General features: G+C 39.4%; 1 protein-coding gene across 3 annotated transcripts in view; it reads left to right on the forward strand.

The window, feature by feature from the left end:
- LOC309628702 (uncharacterized protein) overlaps positions 1–10,922 on the forward strand; it is a 701,358-nt gene that overhangs the window by 23,161 nt on the left and 667,275 nt on the right. The gene's annotated exons all lie outside the window — the stretch shown is intronic.

Here is a 10,922-nt window from a genome sequence, read left to right on the forward strand (position 1 = left end):
AAAAAAAAAGCAAAAGAAAAGAAAAATCCCAATAAGAAACCCAAATCATCAGTGTAATAGGAAAAGATGTAAATTTCTTTGGCATTAAAATTTTATATGTGTGTGTGTGTGTGTGTGTATACACAATATACCAAAGCCAGCATCATTTTAATGAAAGATTTAGGAGTTTTTGTAATGAAAGACAAAGAACCCCATCATCATTACCAATTCTCCTAGTTGAGAAGTACTGACCAATGTAATTAGACATGAGAAATTAAGAAGAGGTGTGAATATTTGAAAGAAGGAGACAGAATTATCATCATTGGCAGATGATAATATATTAAAATCAGAGAAGTAAAAATTATTATTAGATACAATGAGGTAAATCAGTAAGGTGGTTGATTTCATACACACACAAAAATATCCAAATCAATAGTTTTCCTATATATAAAAAAGATTGGTTAGATAATATAGTGGAAGAAAGTTACCAATTGCTGTAGCAACCAAAGAAGAAAAGACACCTAGAGAAAAAATTGACAAGAAATGAGCAGAAACTAGGTAAGAAAAGTTAACACTTGAGAGACAACAGAAAAAGATCAGAAGAAATAGTCTGATTAACTGCTGGAGTTGGGCATTATATCAAGGGCATGTTCAAAATTGGTTAAGATGACTGTTTAACTGTTTTCTAAGGAGGGCAAGTTTTGGTAACTGGAGGGCCTTTTGTTTGGCTGAACATCAAGACGTGTTTGAGGAAGCAAGTGGAGGAGAAAAACTGCATTGTTTGTAAGCCACTCCCTATTTCAGCCCCACATCAAGCTAATAATAAGAACAGACTTGTCTACTAGGGATTTTTATGTAGGGTGTGTTTTGCAAAACCTGTTCTTCACCTTTCTTATGGAAACTCCAGTTATGTTTTCCTGTTCACTAAGGATTTTGCATGAGAAGATTTTTTAAGAGCATCAGAGACATGCTGAATTCATGTATCCTGGTAGTCAGAGGCATGGGACAAACATAAAGGCAGGTATGTGGATACGGCGCTATCCCCCTGGTCCCCCACCAACTTCTAAAATTAGGGGACAGGGAGTTCCCTGGTGATGCAGTGGTTAAGAATCTGCCTGCCAATGCAAGGGACAAGGGTCCGAGCCCTGGTCCAGGAAGATCCCACATGCCGTGGAACAACTAAGCCCGTGTGCCACAACTACAGAGCCTGCTCTCTAGAGCCCATGAGCCACAACTACTGGCCCCCCGCGTGCCACAACTACTGAAGCCCATGTGCCTAGAGCCTGTGCTCTGCAACAAGAGAAGCCACGGCGATGAGAAGCCCCTGCACCGCAACTAAGAGTAGCCCCCGCTTGCTGCAACTAGAGGAAGCCCTCACACAGCAACGAAGACCCAATGAAGCCAAAAATAAATAAATTTATAAACAAAAAATAAAATTAAAAAAAAATAAAATTAGGGGACATCTGAAATCTAGGATATCTTGGAAAAATGTTTGCAATGTTTTTGACAAATTCTAATAACCTATGCAATAAGAATTTAGTTAGGAAGAAACAAATCAAAAACTAAAAAGGCAAAGGCAATTAAAAAACTACAAGATACAAATGGTCAATAAGCATAAGAATTTATACAGCTTTACTAATAACCAAAGTAAAGCACATCCAGAGTAACACAGATATAAATGATCACCTATCAGATTGAAAACACCTATTTCTCATCTATATGAAAATGATCTTCAAATGATAAAAATTGTGAGAAAAAGAGATTATATATTGATGTTAGGATATGAATTGCCACTATTCTTCTATAAGGTAATTTATAATTTTATTTGAAAATCAAATAAATAAAGCATTATCTTTGACCCATCAATCACAATTCTGAGAATTTACACTAAATTAGATACCTGCACAAAAAAGTATGCAAAAGGATATTCATTGTAGAATTGTTTATAATTATAAAAGTTCCAAAGAATTCAAACAGTCAACATAGGGTATTTGTTAAATGACTTACGGTGCAAGCGCAGAAAAGAATACTATGCACCCATCAACAATGGTGTAGTAAATATTTATTTACTGACATGGTGAGATTTTCTATGATCTATTGCTAGGTGAAAAAGAAAATTTATACAACAAAATCTACATGTTTAGACATTTAGGAGGTAAAATTGTTAATCTACCTTAATGATTTAATGATTTCTATGCTTCTCTATGTTTTCTCTCTTGTAATGAAATAAACATGATTAACTTCTATGATGATAATGATAAAGAAAGACTTATGCCCCCATCAGATCTCTTCTATTTTCCTATTCCCTGAACAATATTGGTCTGATATTCTTCCTTCACTCAAGTGTGTAACTTTAAACCCTATTCATTTAAAGTGAAGCAACAGCTTCTCTCCCTCCCTGTCAGGGAGCTACATCTTTCCTTGTATTCTTTTGGCATGAAACAGCTGGAAGGAGGGTGGGCCAGTGTCTTCTCACCAGCCCCAATGGTGTTTACAGGTAAGAACATTACTATTTTGGCATCTGTTCCAACACAGTCACCCTAGGCGATTCTCCTGAACCAAAAACTTTGTGTGCAGGGGCGGGGGCGGGCGGGCTGTTAGAAGAGCCAGTAGAGCAGAAAAAGAAGCGCTGGATGAGAGCTCCTGAGAATGTATACCTATACACTTTTAGACAGAAGACCTGAAACCAATCCGGTACACAGACTACGGACAATCAGACCATTTCTCTTGCAACTTTTCAATGTATTTTACAAACCAAACCAGTGTTTGCAGATACGCTTGAGTTTAAACCCAAGTGAGATACTATTTAAGATGCCATTCAATGTACCTGTTGAAAAGACAGAATAAATGCTGTTGGGAACATGGGAATTGAGAAAGGCAAGGCACTTGGGTCAGCTAAGCCAGTTTTCCAGCCATGTAATTTGATGTTTTAAATGTTAACACGTCTTTTCACCAACAAAAAAATTATGGGGTAACCTAGACACAGAGAAGTCACTCAAATCTTAAATGTAGGATACAGAGAGAGGACAGAATCTTAGCAGAGAAATACTTTAGCAGCATCTGGGTCCTTTGAAGTACTTTAAGTGTATGTGCAGTAGAATTTACACTATAAGAGAATGTAACTTGCCATAAGTGTTTGTTCTTATGTGTGTGCAAACTTGTGCAGATGATGAAGGAATAAAGGTGTGTTTGCTCCAATCTGTGTTCCTTTGAGTCAGACTGTTTTTAGTGACATTAACCCTGAATTGCTAATGAATCTCACCTACTTTCCTGATTTGTTAGTAAATGATTGGGCTAAAAATTTATTTTAAAAAAGCCGACAGAAAGGTAGCTAATAAAGTACTTGAGTTGGCCCAGCAGATCATGAAATTTGCCATATTGACTGGTTACTAGGTTCAGAGTAGGTTTTCTAGAGACTTATTGGGGAGGCAGGAATGGAGCATGATACATACCTTTATTTATGCCTTTTACTGTCACTAAGAAAAATGCTGGTTACTACAAAAGTGTCTGGATATTTCAATATTTTTCTGCAAGTTTTATATTATACTTTCTGTACTCCCCATTTCCTAGCAGGGAAGGAAAGGATAGAACTGAGTGATAAGCTAGACAATGGGAGTGGTTTAGTGGGCCATAGTGTCTTTGTTTTGTGTTTCCAGCATTTGCCTACCCTTAAGGAAATCACAGTACGTGGCATATAAGCAGGGCAAAGGATTCACTACTTAGCACTTAAATCAGCAAGTCACCTTAATTGGCATCCCTGTGGTAGCTGTAAGGAAACTCCAGAAGATTTTCTGTGAATGAGATGAGCTGGACACATTAGCTTGCTTCCAACTGAGAGACATTTTGTCTACTTTCTGAGGGCTCTCCAGATGACTTTTAAGATGCTCCTAGGCCATCCCAGTTTCCATAATGATGCTTGCTGTCTACAGCTAGCTAAGCTTATTTCATTATGATTTGTCGAAAGTTAACTGAGAGAAGGAGTAGCCAAGAACTAAGAAAATAGGCATAAAATGAAAGAGGAAGAAAAAATTTGAATGGGTACAATTGGTGGCCTAACCAGGAATGAAAATGGGCTCCGGAGTGAAATGAAAGGAATAAAAATAGGAACACAGTTGGGTAAACAGATCAAGGCAAATATGGCTCTTGAGCCCATTACGTTTTTAAAATTGAGAGTGATAAACATATTGAATGTCCTTTATTCTAGGGACCTTTTCCCAAAGGACAGAATTCGGGTTCTCAAGGAGTGAGCTCTCTGTCTTTCAAGTCTGTCCCAGTCTTTTTCACAGTGTCAGAAGAAGGGTGCATGAAAAGTTGACAGTACTCTAATTCCCTACGTGGCACTAGTAAGTCTAGATCCTGCTGACTAGAGCAGTTCACTCCCAGAGGACTGTGACCCCATAAAACAACGGGCATTGCCTGAAAGGGAGGTATTGTTGGTAGGTAAGCCAGCGTCCTAGGGGCTGGGACTTGGCCAGCATCTCATATGACAAACACGCTGCTGATTCACTTCTGTTTGTTTTCCCAGACAGAAAGGATCACAACACATTTTAGGGCCAATGCAAAAACTTTGCCTTCTTGCGTTGTATGTATTGTAATGTATTATTAGCTTGCTCTCAATGGTGAGATATTCTAAATTGCTAAACAAGACAACAATATCCAACTTAAAAAACAAAACCAAAAACAAAACCCAGTTAAAAGCTCAATTGGCCAAGAGGTTATTTAATTATTACTTTTGTAAAGTGATCATCAGTGTTGGTTTTTTTGTTTTGTTTTGTTTTGTTTTTGCAGGGGAAGAGGGGAGACTTGGGGTGTTGCCAAAGGAGAAAACATTCTATACTTCAGTAAATATTTTCTTCGCTTCCTTTCACCAGGCAGTTCTGATTTAGTGGGACACATACTAGATTAAACTTGGATAGTAACTGTGCTACTTTGGGCAAATCATTTAATCTTCCTGAGCTCCAGTTCATTCATTTATAAAATGACGATAACAATACTTCCACTGACTCCTGCACAATGTGGTTAAAATGATTAAATGAGATATTATATGAAAGCATTTATCAGCTGCAAGGCATGACACTGCTGTGAAGTCTGGAGGGGTCATCTTTGTTTTCCTTGGAGCAGATGCTTGTCCTGGGGCACTGGGGAAGTAGGGGAGACCCCACACCAGTTCTGTCTCATCACCCCAGGTCTGAAAGGCTGGAAGGAGAATCAAGGGTGGATCTTTAGTTGACAACTCCCATTTCTCCATTAATATGCAGAGAGAAATAATTTTCAGCCTTCTCCTTTCCATGAAGTAAGAGTCCTTTCCTCTAAATGTTAGAGAAGCTCATTAACTACCTGGGCTTTTCTCCAGTTCTGCTATTTGATCTAGACCCGTGTTCTCCCAGTACAGTAGCCACTAGTGACTTGAGGTTTTTGAGCTCTAGAGATCTGGCTGCTCAAAACTGTGTGGAGACAATAGTCCAAAAAAATGTAAAATATCTTAATATTTTTAACATTGATTGCATGTTATCATGTTAATCTAGATATTTTGGGTTAAATAAAATATATTAAAATAAATTTTACTGTTTCTTTTGACTTTTTAAAATGTGGCTACTATAAAATTTATAATGCCATATATGGGTCACTTTGTATTTCTATCGGCTAACAATGCTCCAGACAGTCAGAGGGGAAGGAAAGACATGAGTCCTGATGGCCTTATTTACATGGTTCTTGTGTTTCTCAGTCTCTATCTGCCCTAGTGCGGGTCTCTCTTTCCTTATGAGTCCAGTTCTTGGGCAGCCAGTTCATTCGAGAAGAACATGAAGAAATCAGAGATCAATAGGAAGTCCATTCCATCACCCTGACAGCACATGGCACAGAGTAGCCACCTAGTATGCATTCATTCATTCATTCAATTTTGCATTAAATAAAAATAGACAAATTTGGTAAGCTCATATCTTTTTTTTTTTTTTTTTGGCCACGCCACTCGGCTTACAGGATTTCAGTTCCCTGACCAAGGATTGAACACAGGCCCACGGCAGTGAAAGCGGCAAATCCTAACCATTAGACCACCAGGGAACTCCCTGTAAACTCATATCTTGAAAATTCACTCTTATGAATTCTGTAAAGGGAGCAATACTATGATCGGGTTTTGTACTGTCCTGTGTCCAAGTCACTTATTAAAATCTTATTTTATAGAAGGGTATTTACCTGCATTTCTTATCTCCCTTCTGAAGGTCTAGAAGCCTTGAAGTCATGGAATGTGTTTTACATACCTTTGTACCTAACGGGTGCAACAGCCGGTGTTGTTGAATATTATGGGTAAAATAAATAATATAATGAGTCAATTTATCTTTCTGACCAAAATGAAAATTTGAACCTAAAATGCTGTGTAATTAATTTGATGTTGATGATATATGCATTTTTAAAAATGTGGCTTAAGATACGTTGAATTGTCTTTTATCTGTCAGAAAAAAAATCTTATTTTTAAATCGCCTCTTGTGAGTGGATAAGTTCTTCCCAGATTGATTCCTGGCAGATGAAGAAACACTTATTCCCAAAGTACAATCTCCACTGACTTTTGTCATCTCAGCAGCCAATTAAAAATGGTCCCAGGAGCAAACTGACAAACCCTGTATGAAATCGGAAAACAATAAAAGAAGAACAACCATCCCATTAACCTGGCAGAGCGGGAATGAAAGCTCAGCAGGGGAATGGCACAGGTTGGGGGTAGGGAACAGCCAAACAACACAGTGAACACGCAGCAGGCTCCTGGCCCAGCAAACCCCTGGAGTCTGAAGAGCCTCCACCAGCATAGAAGGGAGGCTTGGGGGAAGGGCTGGGATCAAAGAGAAGCAGGGGAAAGAGCCAGAGCAGTGTCTGCTCTTTGAGCAAAGATAATGGAATCCTCTCTGGGGTGAAGAGAATGAACACACGGAGAGATTTAAAAATACAACAAACCCAGAGCTGATCGGACTCCTTTATTCCATGCCTCGAACTCGTCAGGATTGTCCTCCATTCAAAATCTCTCTATATTGAATTACAGGGTTAGAAAAAAATAAAAGGGCGTCCTGTTGAGTGTTTTGCAAACTGTGGGTTGCACCTCCTTAGTGTGGGAAATCAACTCAGTGGGTGGAGATTTGTGTTTCAAAAATGAAATAAAATGGGATGGAAAGTAGAAGGACTTGTAAGTACTAGGGATAAATATTGCTTTATGAAACTTTTGTCCTGTGTGTTCACGTGTATTCATGTACATGTGTGTGTGTGTTTGGTATCAGTAAAATATATTTCTCTTTGTGGGTATCAAACTGCAAAACTCAGTGAAAACTGATCTAGTCTATCCCTCTGCCTTGTTGTGGAATACTAAAATCAATTGTAGAAAACGAAGCCTTCAGGAATAGAGATTTCATAAATCTCCACGACTGATCCTCAGTTGAGGTATTCTTCTTGCATGCCGCAAAGGTAGAAAATGTCAGACTTCATGCAGCCCCTCAACAAAAGCAGTCAAGTCTTTACGAAAGAGCTCCAGGATCAGGCATTTCATTCTGTTGAGGCTAATGCTGTTTGTCAGAAACTGTGGGCAGCCTCCCTTTTAAGCCCCCAATTAAGGAGAAGCAATGAAAAAAAAAATGGTAATAGCATGCCTCAGACATGAGGCTTCCTCTTGGCCACTACTCATTAGAGAGCCCACAAACCATGGATTCTATTTAGGGAAAGTCTGGGATGGTTTGGGGGAAAAATGAAACATTCCCCTTTCTCCTTACTCCCAACTTCGCCCTCAGCTTACTTATCTCACCTTGATTTATTTCTTGAAATTTTAGTCAAATTTAGCCTGCAATTTACTTTTAAAAAAATTTATTTATTTTTTATCATTTTATTTAATTAATTAATTTATTTTTGGCTGTGTTGGGTCCTTGTTGCTGCGCGCGGGCTTTTCTCTGGTTGTGGTGAGTGGTGGCTTCTCTTGTTGCGGAGCACGGGCTCTAGGCGCATGGGCTTCAGTAGTTGTGGCACGTGGGCTCAGTAGTTGTGGCTCGTTTGCTCTAGAGTGCAGGCTCAGTAGTTGTGGCACACGGGCTTAGTTGCTCCACGGCACGTGGGATCCTCCCAGACCAGGGCTCGAACCCGTGTCCCCTGCATTGGCAGGCGGATTCTTAACCACTGCGCCACCAGGGAAGCCCCTGCAATTTGCTGTATGATTTAAAAACTGACAAGAATGAATAGAGAAAGGACCAGAAAGAGAAAAGAGCAGAAACTGTCTAAAAGATTCTGGCAAAATGTGACGACATTCCCGGATTCACTCTAGAAAATCACCAGTGACAGAGTGACCTGATTGATTTCCATTTCTAAAAGTCTCAAGGAATTAAAAATAAAACCCAGCATCGACTGATGAAGCAAGGGCCAAGAACAACAGACTTCGTTATTTCCACAAAGCATCAAAGAAGATGAAAGGGGAGAGAATTGTGAGGAAAACAATTCACTGAAAGAAGTCCGGAGTAAAGTTGTGTAACAATAAAAAGGCAGAACTCTTCCCACCCATACACAAAAAATGTACTAAAGGTTTTACAATGCTGTGGCCACTAAAAACATCTTTTAAATATGAGCAAACTTCTTTATCGCCGCAAGAAATCAAAGTAAACCATCTGAAACCCAAGCCGTAGGAAATCCTGCTGTTCAGGTGAAGTATCCGCTGGGACACTGAAATAGCACTATCACTTTCAGAGCAGGAGGGCTGCCTGTCTCAACCTTCCTTGATTCAGTTTAGTGAAACAGACATTCCCTCAGCTGTATCAGAGACATGGATTTTAGCTGTAATTATGGTCTGCTAATCTGGTGTAGCCTTAGTCAAACGAACAGAATCAGCACATTATCATTAGCGTGGCAACACAGTCTCTCTCCCTTGCTTGGAGGGAATTGGTCTGGGAGAGAGAAGACTATTGAAAAGTCGGCCAGGTCTTGCGAGCTTTGCCTCTATCTAATCTTTGAGGAGCTCAGTTTCTCCAGATGAAGAAATGTGTGCCTCCCTCTCATCTCACAGAGTTGCTGGAAAAAAACCACAAAAACGGCAGTGTTTAAACATGTCATAACTGGGCACTGAATTGCCATGCGTGAATTTGTACCATTCCATCCCCTCCCTCCCACCCATCCTGGGAAACTGGCACGGAATGGGGCTCATTCTCTGTTTTTCTGTGCTTTCTTTCCCAGGCCTTCTCTCCTCTCAGTTAAGCAAGTCTGAAGCCTTGGGAACATGCTGTCATATTTTAGCTGCAGAGGAGTATTTAAGGTTAAGTTGTTGGTTACTTTCAGAGTCCTTAATTCTTAACCCAAAAAAATGAATCTCTAGTAGTGGGAATTTCCAGTTAGCTGAAAGCCAGATATTAGAGATAATTTTAAGGAAAGAGCTTGCCAATATTGCTTCAAATCATACCATGGCAGCAACACTTACCTCATTTATGAGCCGCTTACTTACTGTGCATTTGTCTTCTTCCTTCTTCCCTCCCTACCATCACCCTTCCTCCCTCCCTCCCGCCATCCCTCCCGCTATCCCTCCCTTCTTTCCTCCTTTCCTCCCTTCTTCCCTTCCTCCCTTCCTTCCTTCCTTTTTTAAAAAATAAATTTATTTATTTTATTTTATTTTATTTATTTTTGGCTGCATTTGGTCTTCTTTGCTGTGCGTGGGCTTTCTCTAGTTCTGGCGAGCGGGGGCTACTCTTCATTGCAGTACGCAGGCTTCTCTCTCACTCTGGTGGCCTCTCTTGTTGCGGAACACGGGCTCTAGGCACGTGGGCTTCAGTAGTTGTGGCACGTGGGCTCAGTAGTTGTGGCTCTTGGGCTCTAGAGTGCCACAGGCTCAGTAGTTGTGGTGCATGGGCTTAGTTGCTCTGCGGCATGTGGGATCTTCCTGGACCAGGGCTTGAACCCATGTCCCCTGCATTGGCAGGCAGATTCTTAACCACTGTGCCACCAGGGAAGCCCCCTTCCTTCCTTTTTTAAAAGACAATATTTTTTTCAAGCAGTTTTAGGTTTACAACAAACATTTGTGTGCAGGTTTTTGCATGGATATAAGTTTCCAACTTTTTTAGATAGATACCAAAGACTGTGATTGCGGGATCATATGATAAGAGTATGTTTAGGTTTATGAGAGACGGCCAAACTGCCCTCCAAAAGTGGCTGTACCGTTTTGCATTCCCACCAGCAGTGAATAAGAGTTCCTGTTGCTCCACATCCTTGCCAGCATTTGTTGTTGTTACTGCTCTGGATCTGGGCCATTGTAATAGGTGTGTGGTGCTATCTCATTTCTGTTTTAATTTGCATTTTCGTGAAGACATGATGTGGAGCAACTTCTCACATGCTTATTTGCCATCTATATATTTTCTTTGGTGAAGTATTTGTTAAGGTCTTTGACCTGTTTTTAAATTGGGTTGTTGTTTTCTTATTGTTGAATTTCAAGAATTCTTTGTATATTTTGGATAACAGTCATTTATCAAATATGTCTGTTGCAAATGTTTTCTCCCAGTCTGTGATTTGTCTTCTAATTCTTTTGATACTGTTTTCTTGCTGAACAGCAGAAGTTTTTAATTTTAATGCAGTTAATAATAATCAATTATTTATTTCATGGATTGTGTCTTTGGTGCTATATCTAAAAAGTCATTACCCTACTCAAGGTCATTTAGGTTTTCTACGTTATAGTCCAGGAGTTTTATAGTTTCGTGTTTTAAATTTAGGTCTGTTATCCATTTTGTGTTAATTTTTGTAAAGAGTGTACTGTCTGTGTCTAGATTCCTTTTTTCATATGCTGATGTCCAGTTGTTCTAGCACCATTTGTTTTTCTTTTTTTCCAAAATTTAAAGTTTTCATAATTTTAAAGATACCAAAATAAACATTAACATGTGGATGACTAGGAGAAATGTTTGGAAAAGCTATAACCTAATATTAGAATGCAGAATACATAAGGTCTAAAA

The sequence above is a fragment of the Balaenoptera borealis genome (assembly GCF_965194805.1).
Source record: "Balaenoptera borealis genome assembly, chromosome: 5".
NCBI classification, from domain to species: Eukaryota; Metazoa; Chordata; class Mammalia; order Artiodactyla; family Balaenopteridae; genus Balaenoptera; species Balaenoptera borealis.